The sequence below is a fragment of the Podarcis melisellensis genome, assembly GCF_964234715.1.
Source record: "Podarcis melisellensis genome assembly, chromosome: 2".
Classification (NCBI taxonomy): Eukaryota; Metazoa; Chordata; class Lepidosauria; order Squamata; family Lacertidae; genus Podarcis; species Podarcis melisellensis.
Window position 1 is genome coordinate 75273202 of NC_138529.1, and position 18263 is coordinate 75291464.

The following is an 18263-nucleotide window of genomic DNA, read 5'->3' on the forward strand; positions in this document are numbered from 1 at the left end:
AGTATCTTAGTTTTTGAACATGAAATTATGATGTGAATTCCTGCCAAAGCTAGTAGCCAAGTCTGAATCTGTAGTTTTACCTCTAATTTTATGGTTGACGGTTAGGCAGTGGAAATCTGATAAGCTGCTGTAAGAAACACCTTGCTGAATACCTTGCTAGTATGAATATTTCAGACCTAAGAACTAGAGAAGGGATTTGCATGAAATAAACCACCATATCATTGCATCCATATTTTTCATACCATCTATCCTATCTTCTTCCCATCACCACTTCACTCTCATTCTGGGGAACAGCAGCACCCTGTGTTTTCAAGCTGCCTCCTTCTCCCTAAGTCCCCATGTCATAGCCCATTTCCTTCAAGAAGGTTCCCTAATTCTCATTATCTTCCCTCTCCTCTCCTGAAGCAAAGCATGAAGTTAAGGATTCCCCCACCCAAGTCTGATCTGCTCTGTTTCTATGTTTTTCTGTATGTATTTATGTTTCTCTATGGCCGTTGATATTTCAAGAAGTATGAGTGTCCAAAACATTGGATTAACAGCACCAAACATCTCTCGATTGTTTTTGTTTTTGTTTTTGTTGTTGTTTTTAAGCACAACAGCAGAACAAGCTTCATTTAAATTTTTTTTTAAAGCCTGTGTTCTGCTTCAGCAAAAAAGATAAACAGCCAGGGCTCTTCGGTACTTTGCAGATAGCATTCTAGACAACCTCAGATTGTAGGGCCAGATGCAGAAGACTGTAAGAATAACCATTAGAATAACCACCAGAACGCTGTGAAGCTGCAAAGGTTTTGCAAGTGTTCAAGGGAGATTCACACCACCTGGCCACCTCTTATTTATTTCAAGGTTAGAAAAGGACAACCTCCTGCTCTCCCCAAAAGGAATTATGTAGGTGGGTCATGGCAGTGCAGAAAGTTAAGCACTTGCTCCTTACTGTCAGAATTTCGAATTAAAGACCACTGATTCCTTACATCTCCGAAACATCGCCTCTGAGAATGAACCTGTACTGCTACATTTATGACATAGATAGGATTGCACAGAAATGCCATTTTGTATTAATCCTGAATCAGCCCACCCACTGTTGAATCCTATGTCCCCTTTCAGACTGTAAGACTGGCAGCCGCTTGTGTTCTCTATCAGAAGTGAATAACATATCAGTAAAGAACATGTGTATATTTAAGTTGTTCATCAACCAAATTCAAAGGCTCTAGAGCCACACTGAAATTCAAACCAATGCCTGCTTTTAAAATAAAAGTTTTAGGAGTGACAAACTATTTCACAGTCCATCTGCTAATCAACACTAACAGAAAATATCTTTTCACAGTTGGTGAAAACAGGCATGTCTTGATTATAGATCCACCTACCCTCAAGTGTCAGGACCTTTCTGAGAATGCCTAACAAATCTCAGCATGGCAGACTCACTTACAATCTTTTGTGTGTCATAGGCTAAATTAATCACTGCTAAATTAATTTCTACACGTAGAGGGAAGTGAGGGGCAGGTGGGGCTCATCAACCTGGGAAGGTAACCCATCTAGGAGAAGAAAAACTCTGATCCTAAACTTCTGCTGCCTTGTGGGATATCTTCAGCAGAAGAAAAGGCTAAGGAGCAAACTGTCATGAACTAGCAGGATTTTGGGGAGGAGGAAAAGGAGGAAGAGGATCCTGGTGAGGGGTGCAGCTGGGAGTGGGTCACACGGGAGCAAGCTGGGGATGTGGAAGGAGAGGTTGTTGTAGACAACACTCATGGGGTGACAGAGGATGATGAGAGGGCAGGGACTAGTGTGTGGAAGCTGAGCAGTGGGACCCTTCGCCCGAGCAAGAGAGGCCCCCGTCCCCATGAACATGGCAGGTCCTAAGACATAGGGAACAGCGGGTGGGGCACTCCAGGAAGCAGAGGCAGGCCAGAGCCTGCAGCCTAGTTCACTAGCTGGCAAGGTGGGGAAGGAGGCATGTGATTCCTCAGCTGGGGCAAGCTGAGAGCAGGTGAGGGTCACATGCCTCATCAAGCCCAGATGCTGCAATCAGCAGGCACAGTATAAGAAGGTAGCAGAGCTGGTGTACTGTGGCTGCTCAACGGCCCATGTTGGGGGACCTTGCCTGGGTTGGACCTTCATGAGTTTCTACTTTGAGATTGACTGCTGAGCTACTATCTTGGCTTACTTGGACTGAGCCTGGACTGCATTTCCTGGTATTTGGACTTGGGTTATGTGGATTGGCTTCTGGACTTGGCACACTGTCTGCCAGGTAGGCCAGGGGATCAAGACATAAACCCTACACAAATACAGAGTGGAGTCCTTAGGATGGCTGTATCCCTAAAGCAGCCTTGTATGCCTCCTTCCGGCAACTCCTGCAGCCAAGCTGGTGCCAGATGTATTGCTCTCATCATAAATTACCAAATTGGGTGATTTGGGCTCTTAAGGATTTTGTCATTATATGTTTGCTTTTTATTCTAAAGGGCCATGAAAACAAGAGCAAATAGCCTATGTCATCATGGCTTCTCCTTGCTAGGCTAAGTGTTTTAGAAAGCTTTCCTATACATTAGTACTTGGGTGGTTTTTTTGTTTGTTTGGGCACAAAACTCATTTTTCAGTCTGATGTCAGTTCAGGGTAAACTACAGAAGGACAAATATGTTATTTTTAAAGCCTTCAGGAACTAAGCATTCAGTTGGATGACTTCAGTTAATTTGGGAGAGAAAAGTACATTTTCTATTTTTACTCCTTCAAGTTTGCATGATATTTCTGAAGTCACAGAGGGAAAAGCCAGTGTTCTTATTCATGGAATCCTACAATGTTCTTTTAGTGACTGCTATTAATACTCTCTGTAATTCGTTTTCCCCCTCCCTTGCAGATAAGTTTGCATTAGAAGACCAGATTTGAGTTGGCACGGTAATAATGGGCCTATTCAGTTGTTAAGGGAAAAGAGCTTGTTATCAAGCGCTAAACTGCTGCTAGAGCCTTTGATTTATTTGTTAATCTTTGGTAGTAAATACTTGTCCTAGTTCAGCAAAATGGTTATGAAGTAAATATGTTTCACATTTGGTCATTTACAACCAGTAAATTGAAATTTAACCCAGTAGTATATGAATAATTTTATTATCTGTAATGTTGTGTGTGTGAGAGAGATTGTGCTTACTAGTACAGAGTACCATCACTTCTTTTTTTGGCTGCCCTTGGCAACCATTTTGTTCTGGCACCTGAGGCAATTTTATCAACATGAGTACCAGCACTTTATTTTTTATTTTCTACCATATAAATCACCATTTAACTGATATTTATCAAAACAATAGGAAGAGAAAACCATGCTGCGTTGTTAATTAATTTTGCCTGCTCTTTTATTTTCTATTAAACTATAAAATACTTTCTCATATGTTTTTGAAGCAGCATTATTGATAGTGTGTTGAGGTGATACGAAAGCTTTTCTGAAATAATGAAGAATTGCAGTGACTTGTACCTTTATTTGCTTTACCAGAATTAAAATATGAGACCTAGCGTGGAAAAGAAAGGGGTGCATTATCATGGAATCTGGAAAGAAGACTGATGATTCTAAAATAAGGAACAAGGGCAGGGCAGTTCTCAATACTGTTTTTTCTCTCAGAACATGCTTATGTGCACATTTTCCTCATTAGACTATTTCAATTTTACTTGTTACAATAATCCTTTTAAATCCGTGTACATTTTTTCCCTCTGTAGTGTAAGAAATATTGAAATTAATATGGATCCTATCATTTCACACATATTTGGCCTTGTGCAGGTGCAATTGCTTAACCATGGTTAGCTCCCTCTTCCACCTCAAGTGCTAATTTTCCTAACTCTTCCCAGCCAATTCTTAGTCATGACTAAACAATATGAATATACTTTTTATACAATTCATTTCATTTCTGGCAGCCACATTCATTTCATTTTCCATTTGTTATGTCTTTTTCAACCATTCAGCCTGATAATGGAACTAAGACTGTTTTAGTGACTCTGGTAGACAATATTTGTCTAGAATAGTCTTCCCCAATCCAGTGGCCTCCAGATACTATTAGACGATAACTCCTATCATCCCTGATGATTGGCTGTGTTGGCTGGGGCTGAGGAGAGTTGCAGTCCAAAACATCTGGAAAATGCCAGGTTATTGAAGTCCTCTCTGGATATTGGCAAGGGAAGTATCCCTGTTGATTCCCTTGAACTGCTCAGTGACCTATATTTGAGAAAGTTACATTGAGAAGCATGACTCTAGGGACAACTGTTTTCACTCATGAAACACTGGATCAAATAATGGACTGACTCTGAAATACGTTAGTAGTCCAAAGATATGCTGTATCATTGGTATATGAGGTCAAGAGCAAAGACATTTAAAGACCTTGCTTTGGAGGTAAGGTTAAAGTAACTATCAAGTTCCAGATTGGTAAAGATGCCCAGGATATTAATATTAGTAAATACACAAGCAAGGTGTAGCTTGATGTGCTATTTATACCAAAGGTGAATTTACCTTGCATTCATATAAGACATTTTTGTACTGGTTTTATTTGCCCTGTAGGGACAACAATTAACCTGAAGTATATAAATAAAATTAACAACACAAACATTTAATCAAATGGCAGGGCCTTGATGTATAGGGAGGCGGAAACCTTTAAGAAAAAGGAAAGAGAAGTTGAATACAACAGATGGCTGTTTCTGACCATTGACTTAGTACAGTGTTATAATTTAACAGGCTTTTCAATACAAAGGGGAGTTTAAAAAAAGTCAAAATAGAATGAGAATATTTCAGGGAAATCCATAAAAATGGCAGGAAAATAGAGGCCATAAAACATACTATTTTCTATGATAAAAACTCATTGGATGGTAAAAAGCCAGGAAAATAAACAAGGGTTTTACTTGATGCCAAAAAGGCATTAAAGCAGGCACCTGGCAAGAGTCTCCTGGGAGAGAGTTCCTAATGATATAATCATTTAGTGAGTTGGTCAACTGTATCATTCTGCAAAGCAATGAGAAGAATTTTAACCACTCTCCTGCTTCCCCAGATGCCTGAACAGTAGCAGGAGCATAAAGATTACTAGAATACAAAGTAGTTGCATGTATAACTCTGCTTAGGTTACCACTTGGTACATGGACAGCTGTAGTAGTCTCAGCATTCCTATGCTGAAATGGTAGTACATGGGTAGTGGTCAACCATTTAAAGAGGGTTGGGGAACTTGTGACCCTCTAGATGTTGCAGGATTAAAACTCCCATCCTTCCAGACCATTGGTGATTCTGACAAGGGTTGATTGGCAGCTACAGTCCAATGACACCATTGGCTTCCTATCCTTGCCCTAAAGCAATAAATCTACACAATATTTCTGACATGGGGTTAAGGCAATACATCACAAATTCTCTGAATACTTACATAATCATATCCCTCTGAGCAATTTGCAATAGCAAGGGCAGAGCTCTCTGGGGGAAAGAACAGCATTTTCCCAAATACAAAATTCTATACATTGAATATTTTGAATTGCAGCTCAGTTCTGCTCCTTTGAAGGAAAAAAATATTCGCCAAACAGGATATACTAGTGCCCCCATGTTGCGGATGCAGGCTAAGTGTGCACTGTACAGAAATAATTTACATGCATTGAGGATTCATGGCCACCAGGAACATACTTTCTGCACAGTGCATACTTTCCCCCACAATGTGGGGGCACTATTAAACCCTGCGGGAGGATTGTTTAGAAAGTTTCCACTTCACCCATTTTTGTCCTTTATGCAAGGGACGCCACCACTTTCCAATAATAATACCTTTATTGTATACCCTCCCCCCTCCAACACTCAATCTCATTGCACTTTGTGTGCTTGTCACCAGTGGGGGAGCTTCATGCTCCGGCACCAGGGGGCAGAGATCAGGTGGGGGCAGGGCTGGCGTGTGTCCTGGGGGTGTGGCACGCTGCCTGTGGGGGCGTGGTGCCCTGCATGGGGGGGGGCAGCCACGATGGCACCCCACCGGGATTGTGCTGCTGGGGGGGTGCGCTCCCCCCGCCCTCCTCTTCCTCCGCCAGTGCTTGTTGCACAACACACCAACCCCAAAAGTCAGTTGCACTATATCATTTCTGCTGTAGCGGTTACAGTGGAATAATCACTAGCACAACAGAATCACAATACCACTCTGCACTTCAATTTGGTATACCCACTGCAGCAGCATATTTATGTACAGTATTCCATTAGTTCAAATATCCTTATCCAGAAGTTGTAAGGTTGCAAGTTGAAAATACAATCATACATACCGGTAAATGTTGCAGGTCTTTGAAACATAGATAAGGAGTGCCACACTCTTTCAGTTGTTCCACCATGTCAAGCCTTTCAGTTTGCACAGTGGGATGATCATAGAATTGTAGCGTTGGGTGTGACCCCCAAGGGTCATCTAGTCCAACCCCCTGCAATGCAGGAATCTCAGCTAAAGCATCCATGACCAGCCAACCTCTGCTTAAAACCCTCCAAGGAAGGAGAGCCCACAATCTCCTGAGGGAGTCTGTCCTACTGTCAAACAGCTCTTACTGTCAGAAAGTTCTTTCTGATGTTTAGTCGGAATCTCCTTTCTTGTAACTTGATGCTGTTGGTGATCTCCTCTCTCTTCTTCCCACACATTATTTTGGGGGTTCTCCAGAGCCCGCAGAGCCAATTTGGGGACACTTGGAGTGCACAGGGGGAGGAGAGGGGGGAAAGCCCCATTGCATTAGCAGGACTCATTGCACTGGCTCCCTCTAGAGCCCCTGCTCAGCTGCATCCAGCACATAATGCTTTAAACACTATACACAATTATCTTGGTAATTCTTACAGCCCTGTAAAGTAGGTCACTGTTATCATTCTTAGATTATAATGTGGGGTTAGATGAGTTTGAAAAAAAGAACATCTACTGTAATCATGGGGGCAGTGATGGCTGCATGCATTTTAAACTAATGCAAAGGCAAAGGATGTTGTAATAATTTAAAATTCAAATGTCACTCTGAATGCCATTACTTGAATGTGCTTCTAATCTTCATTTAATCTTTATTTTTACAATCTTGCCACCTTGTGGTGTGCTTTGGCAATGAAAGTTTGATTTAAATTCCTTTTTAAACTTGATGCATTTTATAATGCAATATGCAAATGACAGGAATAGTCCATGGAACATACTGAGCAATCTGATTATGAAGAGTGTGATTTAGTTTTCTCTGTTCTGCCTTTAGCATATTGTATTTTGGGAGAAGTAAATAATTCTGCTAAATAAAATTTCCTAAAACAAAACAAAACAAAACACTGTTGCGTGACCCTGATCTTCAAGCAGCGTGACTTTCCAGGAGTTCCATGCGTTTACCTAGGGTCTGTATTTTCTTTTGGGAATGAGGCACAGCAGAGACCGTGGTGCCTTTATGATATATGGGTTATTTACACATATATACAACCTGAGGCTACAATGGAGGTGTTCACAGCATCAACACCCCAAGAGGGTCTTGCTTCTCCATTGGCCTCAGTCTTGGATTCAACCAGAAATCAACCACCATTCTCTGACCCATCTGTCCAGCTTTTGCCTTTAACAGCCTGCAGCCTCACATCATGGCCAACCCCAAAACTCTAAATCAAACTCTGACTTTGTCTTCTATCTCCAAGTTGGAGGAGGAGCCCCACCCATTTTCTGTCTGGCACAGAGTCTCATCTCCTTGGCGTTCTTAATGGCTCATTACCTTTTCTTTGTTGACTCGTCTTCCAGGCAATTAGCTCATGAGGAAGCTGACCTGGCTTATATTTTAACAATTGCTGGATCCAGGGGTTCAGGTAGCTTGATTAAATTCTAACACTTACTGGGTCCAGGAATTTAGAAGTGTCTTGTACCCACAAACTCATAACAATACTAAAACACTAAAACCTAGTAATAAAATGAATCCTTTCTCCTTGTTGATGGGACCATGTTTATTTGAGGCCATTTTAAATCTATACTTTCCAATGAATGTTTACTCCCTCCACCATATGCTCAAAAGAGGCAACAACTGATCTATGGAAAATTGCAGTCTGGATGAACACACAACAGGGGCTTTGTTTCTATCTTGGGCTTTGTTCGCAACATGAATAACACAGCACCTTGGTATATGATGATGTTGGAATTCTAGCCCGTCTTGAGGTATGTGCCTATCTGTTCAGGCACCGGCTGAATTCCTTAGACCTCCCTCCGGCGACTCCCGGCAGGAATAAACATACTCGAGGTCCGTTCCGGCGATTTTCCTCAGGCTGTGAGGAAAACACACCAACTGCTCCTCTCTCCCCTTTGGTGTCCCCAGGGAGGGGAAAGAAGCAGACAGAAAACTATTTACATCTTTTATTCCTGTCTTTTACTTCAGTACAGAGAAAACATGTCTGCACTCATCAGCAGTTAGAATAAAACTCCACCCATGTACTTCCAGCACAGGTCATATGACAAACCCACTGAGCTAACATCCGGTGCTCAGTACAGAATGGACTGCCCCTTTGTTCCCATGGCAACAGTCACAAACTTCCTGTTTGGCTTTCCAGCCACAAGCAGCAGTCTTGGCTGCTATAGCCTTTGCTTGCTGCCGCATTGCTGCTTTAGAATAACATACTCCCCCTAAAGTATCAATGCGTGCTGCGAGCAAAGCGTCATCCAGAGAAGAAAACAAACAGTTGTTATACTTATAACATTCCCCTGTTGTTTCAGTTCCACCCTTGGAACTACCCGCCACTGGTTTTACCAATGTACCTCTCTGGTTGTGTGACTTCCAAGGAATGAGTGCTTCTGCATTACCTTGGTTAGCAACTCTCTGTTGTGCCTTTGTCTCTGACTCAGACACAGCTTCAATTTGACCTTGGTCGTTTACAACAGCAACACATAAGTTAGCAAACTCTTGTGAATACCTCTTTGGTGGTACACCTTTCGTTGCTCTCTCAGACCTACGTAAGAGGTGCTGCTCTTCTTTGATTTCTGGTTCAGCCTCTGAACTCTCTGGAGAACCAGTACTAAGCTTAATCAGTGGTTCATCCTCCTCTTCTGAGGGTCTAGTCATTACGTGAGATTTCCTCTCAATGACTGTGACAACTGAGCTGTCTGTGCTATCGCTGTCATCATCAGTACTACTGAACTCAATAAGATCAAACTCATCATCATCATCATCATCAGAATCATCATCACCTGTGGGAAATGTGTGAACAATCACTCTCTCCTGTTCAGGAGCACTCTCTAGAAATTTTGTGAGAATCACCTTACCAGATTCAGACAAAATTACTCTGTAGAGACCCTTTTCATAACCCACAAAAATGCCTCTGGCATTCTTTACTCCACCTGGAGCTTCTGTTCTCACATGAGACCCAAAAACCTTGAAATGGGCAACAGAAGGTTTTCTGTGGAACAGTTTCTCAAAAGGAGAACTTCCCAACTCTTTTGAAAACTTTCTCAACCACGTGTAACAATATGACATTAGCGACTCAGCCCAGTACTCATGTGGCAGATGTGAACTAAGCAATTGCGCTTCCATTCCCTTTTGCAATTCTTTGTTCACCCTACTACAGACACATTTGTTCCAAGCTTCTTCGGAACTAGCAGTTTTGTGTCTAATCCCTTTCTTCTTCAGGAACCTCTGGAACTCCTGTAAAAGAAAAATTGGCTTCTCATCTGTGCAAAGACAATCTATGTCAGCATCATGCATATTTTTAACCTTGTCACAAAACTCTTTAAACCTTTCTAAGGCTTCTTTCGGTCTCTCCAAAAGATAAATCCAGACAAAACCTGTAAAAGAATCAACACATATTAGGTAATACTTTGCATTGCCTCTAGATGGTGCAAAAGGACCAATCACATCAGCATACACCCGCTGAAATGCCTTGTCGACCCTCGAGGTGACCTGTTTGGCGTTTTTCTCAGCTACACCTGCAAAAGAGATCATGTTAGAATCACAAGAATTACATTCCATGTAATCACTTTGATCAAAAGTCAACAAATACAGTCCATCTTTCTCTTTGGCAGAAAGATACAACTCTCCATCTTTGTAGATCTCGCAGTTCTGATCATCATATGACAGTTTTAGTCCCTTCTTGGCAATCTGTGAAACGCTGAGCAGATTGTACTTCAAATCTGGAACCAAATAAACATTGCTTATAGTCAAGTTCAGACTTTTAAGATACACAGTCCCAATTCCGGTCGCTTCCAGCTTTTGACCGTTGGCTAGTTGCACAGCGAAGCTTTGCTTCTCAAACGTAGAAAATAGTCCTCTGTGTCGACACATATGCTGCGTGCATCCGGTGTCTAGGATAAAGAAATTTCCCGCTTCTGGTGTGGCTCTTAGCGACATCAAAACTTTTGCAGTCATAGCCTTTGGCTTGGTGTGACCTTTGTCTGACGCCTCAGACTTTGTGGAGCTCGCCTTAGCTCCTCTGTTCCGACGTGGCTTCTTACAGTACCGCTGTAGATGCCCAGTCTGGTCACAATTGTAACATCGGACAACGTTCAAAGCTTCGGCGCTTTCTCCAGTAGCAACAGCAGTGGGGGCGTTAGAACTCCGTTCTTGGCTCCCCCTGTCCTTCACTTCCAGGGCGGCAAGTCTGTCATGTTCACAAAGAACCACGGCAAAGACCCTCTCCGACGTGAGATCCGCTGCTGGGAGAGACCCCAGCTGACTGGCAACTGTTTTGTAAGTCCGATTCAGGCTGTTGATCACCATGAAGCAAAACACTTCCTCCTGCAGACGGAAATTGCGTTCCACCATCTGTTGACGCAGAAACTTCATTTCCGTCAGGTGCGCTTGAACATCTCCATCAGGCGCAAGCCTCAGGTTGGTCAGCTTCTCAAAATACAGCAACGCTGAAGAACCTGCATCTCTCTGATGTGTCCTTCTCAGCGTGTCCCAAACATCTTTCGCGTGCAGTAAATCTTGTATGTGGATCAACTGCGAATCTGACACGCACAGAATTATGGCAGTTCTGGCCTTCACATCCTGTGACTCCCAAGCACGCGTTGGTGCTGCTGGAATGGGATTTTCAATCACCCCAAACAGTCTCTGATTCTGCAGCAGGGCCTTCATCTTAATAGACCAAGATGCATAATTGTCACTGGTCAGGAGGTCTGGAGTAGGCAGGCCTCCCCCCTTCTTGGCATCCATTTTGAGTCCTTGCATTGACTCTCAAACACAAGCCTCTAAAATCCAATAGCTGGCTTGTTTACACTCTGTGCACCTGGCAGCTCTGACACTGGCCGCGTTGGAATGTTTCTTCCAAGAGTTCTTCAGACTCTGAAGACAAAACATTCCATTTTAACTTTCACTTCTCCTCTCTGAGGCATGGCCTTCACTGAAGGGCGTCGCTTAGCAACAGCATTCCTTTTCCTTGGACAGGAAAAACCACAGGAATGTTTGGAATGCGGTTTCTCTTTTGACTGGAGCTGTTTTACCCAAACGTTTCTCCCTCAAAGCAGAGAATGAATCAATCTGCATTCACACTTCTAAGCCCGAAAATCTCATACCTGGGCTCCGTAGCTTGGCTGTCAGCTTCCTCTGGTCAGCTTCTGGCTGCAGAGAATCAGCTTTCTCACCTCAGGCTTCCATGGAGGCCACTTCCTGATGCAGAGGTCGATGAAAACAGCAACCGGCGTCTGCTACCACTGTTGGAATTCTAGCCCGTCTTGAGGTATGTGCCTATCTGTTCAGGCACCGGCTGAATTCCTTAGACCTCCCTCCGGCGACTCCTGGCAGGAATAAACATACTCGAGGTCCGTTCCGGCGATTTTCCTCAGGCTGTGAGGAAAACACACCAACTGCTCCTCTCTCCCCTTTGGTGTCCCCAGGGAGGGGAAAGAAGCAGACAGAAAACTATTTACATCTTTTATTCCTGTCTTTTACTTCAGTACAGAGAAAACATGTCTGCACTCATCAGCAGTTAGAATAAAACTCCACCCATGTACTTCCAGCACAGGTCATATGACAAACCCACTGAGCTAACATCCGGTGCTCAGTACAGAATGGACTGCCCCTTTGTTCCCATGGCAACAGTCACAAACTTCCTGTTTGGCTTTCCAGCCACAAGCAGCAGTCTTGGCTGCTATAGCCTTTGCTTGCTGCCGCATTGCTGCTTTAGAATAACAGTCATTGCCATGCTCCAGGGCTTCTTATTTCAAACGTGAAATGAAATTCTTAGACTTACTGAGAATGAAGATTAGATCAATCAGGCTAGACTAAGTAAACCTAGAAAATAAAAATGCTAACTAAATGAAAATGAATGAAAACCTTTCTGCAAACAATGGCAACCCAAGCACAGAAGTGTCCTGCATGCTGTACTTTCTAAGAGCAGACTGAAGATAGGATAAGTCATTGTCCTCGCCCCTTTCCCCACTTCCATTTCTGATAGAAAGTAGACTCATCAGAGAGATTGTTGGACACTTTGATTAGAATGTGTCTGAGTTAAAGTATACAGCATCACACGGAAGAGCTTTGGGTGGGAGGAAAGAGGTGTTCAACCTCTTTTGTTGTTATCTTTGCAGTTGTATCATGCAATATGATATAAATTCCATTGTCTCTTGAGCATGGTGGAATCTGCTAATTGATGGAGAAAATAGACACTGATTAATGGGCAATTAGCAGCAGCCAAAAAATATTCACCCCAAAGCATCTGGAAGTTACACTCATCTGCAAGGGATGGAGGGGCCTGATTGAATTTTGGATTTTGCTGCGCTCAGACCTGTTAGATTAAGTGAGGATGCACCATTGGAACTACTACTGTTTGTACTTAAAATTTATTGCCAGCTATATGCTGGGTGCTGCTGCATAGAACATGGCACTGGCCCAGAGAGTATAACCCAGTACTGTTTTGTGCATTTGCTTCTGTTCCCCAGCAGTAGTTGCCCAATCAGTCAAACATATTTATTTTGATTTGGATTATTATTATTTCTTAATCGCTGCTCATTTTCTTAATCACTACTCAAGTTTTAACTGGTGCTGTTGAAATTTAAGGGGGCATTAACTGGATGCTGATGATTTCTCCTGAAACGGCTTTGAAGGGGCAATTACGCCTTTAAAAATGGCACACAAATCAGGAAATAAAACAATATTACACATCGTTTTAAGTCTCAGTTTGAATTAAATAATGCTTTAAAGTGAATGAGCAATGTGTTGGGGGCAGGTTGCTCAAAAGTCCCTGGAGTGTTCCTGTCCCACTCCTTCAGTGTGCCAGAGAAGTCGGCAGTGGCTCTCTTCCTGTTACATGCTGCCCTTTGTTCTTGGCTTGCCATCATGGTTTGTTTAGGAGAGAAAGTGACGGCCAGTGAGGCGGCATGGAGTAGGGCACTGTTGCACCGCACACTGCATTGGGAGGCTATGAGCCCCCCACCAGCTGCTAGTGGGGGAAAAACAAAGCATGAGTACTGATTTGCTGCAATGGCATGCCAGCCTCTGGTTTGTTTCTTCTGCTGTAGGGGAAAGAAGGGAGCAGGGGCAAAGCAACTAATAAACATTTTAGCAGTGGCTACTTGCATGCCACACATTATTGAAGCGTTGTGTGCAAACTGGGCCTATAAATCTTCACCTGTAAGATCATTCTATAATTCTATCAGATTTCTGAAAGAGAACCAGCAGGCTGAATATCCTATTGCTTGGGACAGGAGGAGTGTGAAATGCCCTATACTAACTTTGCAAGCAGGTTTGATGCTTCAGATATGAGATTGAAATGGACCTGAAACTGGAGCCAGTGAAATGGTGGCATCAAGTCAGATGTTCTGCTTCACTACCAGCAAAGAGGAAGAGGAGACTCAGCACTGTTATCTGATGGAAGACCCACATCTCCGATAACATCCAAAATGTTTTAGCCTCTTTTCATGCTGTTTATGTCATGTGTAAATATTAATGCAAAACAATGTGGGAGTGAAATCAAATGCACATTCTAGATGATGGCATTACCATCTGGTGAGATTAAGCAAAAACTGATTTTTACATGTGAAATTCTTTTTTTTTTTTTAATAAGAGGCAAGGCTTAAATGTCTTAGGAAGCATACCTGCTATAAAAGCTCAGTGAGATTATACAATGTTCAATGGGCAAGCCTGAACATTTTTTTGCATGTAAGGTATAACTGAGACATCAGGAGAACCCTTCATGAGCTTATATCTATAACCATACATATATTGTTAGAATCTGATATCGCAGTATTGTAGTCTGCTGCTATTCTCCTACTTCACTTGTGTCCTTTATAGCTTGTCATCTTGAATCTTTCTGTTGTGTTTTTTCCTCTCTCCCCAGTTGCGACATCAAGATTGATTAACCCTAGAAGAAGCTGGTGATGTGACTCCAGTTCCAGTTTATCAACTCATTTCTAAGGACAAATCAGCACTGTGAGTTTTGTATGATGTTCTCAAAGCATTCTAAATAATCTTTAGCTTATCTATTAAGCTTAAATAATCAAGTTTCATTGCTAGCGAAAAGAAACCAGTCAGACAAATGAAAATGGTTGGTTCACTATAATCCTGAAAATATTTGGGAGGAATGGAACACAGCAGTGTGGCAATTGTTCCATAAACTTAGAATTGTAGAGTTGGAAGGGACCCTGAGGGCCATCTAGTCCAACCTCCTGGAATGCAGGAATCTCAGCTAAAGCATCCATAACAGATGGCCATCCAACCTCTGCTTAAAAACCTCCAAGGAAGGAGAGTTCGCAACCTCACCAGGGAGACCGATTCACGAGCATTTCAGGTTGCCAAATGGAGTGGCCCACTTTATCTCACCCTGTGTGCTCTTCTGGAGATTCTTCGGACCCCACCCAAATCAATAAGGAGGCATATGGGGATAGGAGTGGGGAAAGCCCCTTTGTGCTAGTGGATGTCCTTGCATGTGTTTACACTAGTGGGACCTTTTGACTGAATCCTGCTAAGAAGCTCCCTCTTTCTGAGAATGCCGTTCTGTTCTATATTATGACAAGACTGACACTGTAGGGCTATATGGGTATTCAGTTAGAAACTAATAGTGCCGTCCTATACATGTCTACTCAGAAGTAAGTCACTTGCCTTTCCTTGGCTTATTCCTAGAAAAGTAGGTATAGGACTTTTTGCAGCTTAACAGCACATATTAACTTTCTTATAAGTCACATTTAATTCAGTGAGGCTTACTCCCAGATCATGGGATTGCAGCAAGAAGGTTTCACTGAACTCAGTGGCACTTTTCAATATACATGCACAGGACCATGTTATAAAAGAAGCACATTTTAACACTTGATCCTAGAATTGCATTGATAGTGAATTATTCAAGGGAATATAAAATTAGTAGTTGATCTGCCTGCAGTATCCTTCATGGCAGGAATCATTTTCTGGTATTCTGATTGCACCCCCTCCCCGAACAGAAATTATTTGCATTGTACAATCAAGCTCATTTTCAAAATATTTTGTATGTGCATTTGAGTCTTACTCATTCATATAAGATGCAGAGATTATCTAAATGTTATTTTACATGGAAATGTGTATTGTGTTCTGGTGATGTACTGTTACTTTCCACAACATGAGCTAAATGACCACATTACCTGCAACTCTCAAACCAACTCACTATGATTTAAATCATATTTCATTAGAGTAAGTGTATTACTTGAATTGCATGCCCTTAGCTATTAAAGTAAGAATATAATCTTATTGACTGAAATGACAGAGGATCCTCAAGAATTCAGGTTTTCAAAATGTGGGATAAGTAGGAGAGTTACCTACTGGGTATTACATTGACAGTGAACTCCCATGGATGACACACAAGAATGGTAATTATTTCTCCATAGTCCTTATTGCAGAGGCACTTGAGGTTTAATATTTACTTGCATAGAGGACAGTATGATGCATTTTTATATCTCCCATAAGTTCCTTTTAAATTCTATAGCTAGCAGCAGTTCCCAAATTTTATGTGTCTAGATAATGGCCTATATCTTATCAATTTAAAACAGAAGGCATTTTCATACTGTCTGTGCCAACCATTTTATTATAATTATTAATTCAGTGCATCATAAGTATGGCCACTTACTCAATCATTCCTATTGCACTGCATTAATCAATTAATATTACACTAATTTGTATTTGGGTGTGTGGTGTAAATTGAAGAGAGACAAAAATGTGATCTTTCAAATATCCTTAGTCATGCTTTAATGTGTTCTTGAAAGTGAGTTCTTGCTAATACTTAAGTAATCAGACATTTAAATGTCTTTGGAAGATTAAAACACACTGAAATCCTGATCCTATAGATCTTTGCAATAGTCACATACAGAGTTCATCCACACTTATGGTTGAGCTCTGTACCATAAACTCTTGGTACAGGTCAGAGAGGTTTCTCTTTTGTCCCACCACTTTCCCTGGGAAAACCCGCTGTTTATGATGCTGTCTACATTGAGTTACCGAAAACTCATGCACAAAAATTATTGCACTGTGAAATGATGTGTTTATTTTCCTTCTTTAGACTTGCCTAATCTCTGCAATGCAAAATAAAATTTGCCAGATTTGCCAGATGTCTGTGCTTCACTCATATAGGACATTGTGTTATTTTTCAAATAGTAAAAAGCTAATGGGGCCAGCAACTGTTGCCAGAGTTTGCACCTTGCAGTAGGGCAGCCTATAATGCCAAGGGAAGGCTATGCCATGTCATCTCATTTCAATATTGGTAGAAGTCATCAAACTTCACATTCCTTAGCTATTAAAATATATGGATTACCACAATACAGCAGCACTTCCAGATTCCAGATTGTGTCCATGCCTGCATTTGTATAGCCTGTTTTTCTTCCATCCCACATTGTTCATCTGATCTTTTTGACATGATTGCCATTTTCACACCACAGCTAGGTGTCACTTACTTTCTTTTTGAGCCTCATTGCTGTGGAACTGTTCACCTTGCTATTACTCTGAAAGCCTCAGGGAAACAGCAGCTTTCTTGTAGGAGATGTGTGATTCACAACAGAAAAGGCTTTTTCCTGTCAATCCATCTTGAGCTAGTACTGAAATGAAAACAAAATCAATGACACACACCTTGGTATATGCGCCTAACTACAACTCCCCACCCGTCACTGTCTATTAAAACCACATTGGCTATGCATATAATTGCATCTATTGCAGAATGGAGTAATTGTTGGCTAGCTGCAATCATGTAATGTGACTTTGTGCAGGGCACTTACTTACGGTCTTAGGTTCCGAATATTGCAACTGATTTTAACGTGTTATTTTTTTCTAATTGCGGTAGTGTGATTGAGCATGCCTCTGTGACCCACCTGAAATTCAGTTGTGTTTGCATCCCGCTTTTTACAAAGTACCATATGCCTCAGCTCTGTGGAGCTACATGGCAGGAGACAAGATGCATTCCTGCTCCATAATTGCATAAGCCAGATGAGAGCTTCTGTCCTCAGTTGGGCTCCCAAGCATATTGGAGCAATCCTCATTTACTTTCTGCAGTAGTCCCACAGAACAACCCTTCCCCCCTAAGGCATCAACACTTTCACCACATGCATAAACCAGAGGAACAAGGAAAGCAGATGGAACCCCTACATATTTGTTCCACCCCCCTTCCAGTTCATCCTCAGCCATCCTGCTGCTTCCTGCGGGCTACTGGACAACAGCACATCTTGTATAGTGGTGGAGTTAATGGGCTCATCTCTGCTGTTTCTGTCCACATGCCTTTCATCTCTCAGCCCTCCTTCCCTTGCTTCTTCCTGCCTCCCTTTGCCTTAATATCCCAGCCAAATAGAACAAATGCACTGCTCACCTTAGTATTTGCCTTCACATTTTGTGTTACAGAGAACAAATCACATCTAATAAGGTAGCAAGCTGGTAGAAGGCAGAGGCATCTCTCCCTATTCCATCCAGAGATGCTGCCCAAGGTGCTGCAGAAAGGACAGAAATGGGGGTGGGGAGATTGTGCACACAAGTCAAAGCTTGTGAGCCAAGCCAAGGAAGTAGCTACCTTAGTATTAAATGTGCACCTGCATGTTGGCAACTAATTTGTTTTTATTCTTATTATTACACTATGAAATTTCCTGAACCATAAAGAAGGAAGCGGTTCAGAACTACTTCCTTCTTTCTGCATTAATATATCAATATAATCATAGTGTTATTCAGAGCCTCCTTTCACCTGTACTGTACACATGTTTGCCTTTTGCTCGCCATGAGCCAAAGTCTGCAGTCCTTTATTTCATAAGATCTTATTAAAGCTTTTTCATAATACTGTACAATAAGATCAAAGAAATGAGTCTAAGCAGAAACAAAATGGAACCAAAAAATGAAAATATAGAGTCCTTTCTCAAATGTAGCTCTTAACCCTTGTCACACACAGAGAGTGGTG

General features: G+C 42.0%; 1 protein-coding gene and 1 long non-coding RNA gene across 15 annotated transcripts in view; one reads left to right on the forward strand and one right to left on the reverse strand.

The window, feature by feature from the left end:
* LOC309364312 overlaps window positions 1-18263 on the reverse strand; it is a 768778-nt gene that overhangs the window by 250811 nt on the left and 499704 nt on the right. The window lies entirely within an intron of this gene.
* ATP2B2 (ATPase plasma membrane Ca2+ transporting 2) overlaps window positions 1-18263 on the forward strand; it is a 371704-nt gene that overhangs the window by 126318 nt on the left and 227123 nt on the right. For all 14 annotated transcript variants that reach the window (XM_081901178.1, XM_081901176.1, XM_081901188.1 and 11 more), the window contains one exon: window positions 14214-14305. The gene's annotated coding sequence lies outside the window, so the exon portion shown is untranslated. The remainder of the gene's footprint in view (window positions 1-14213; window positions 14306-18263) is intronic.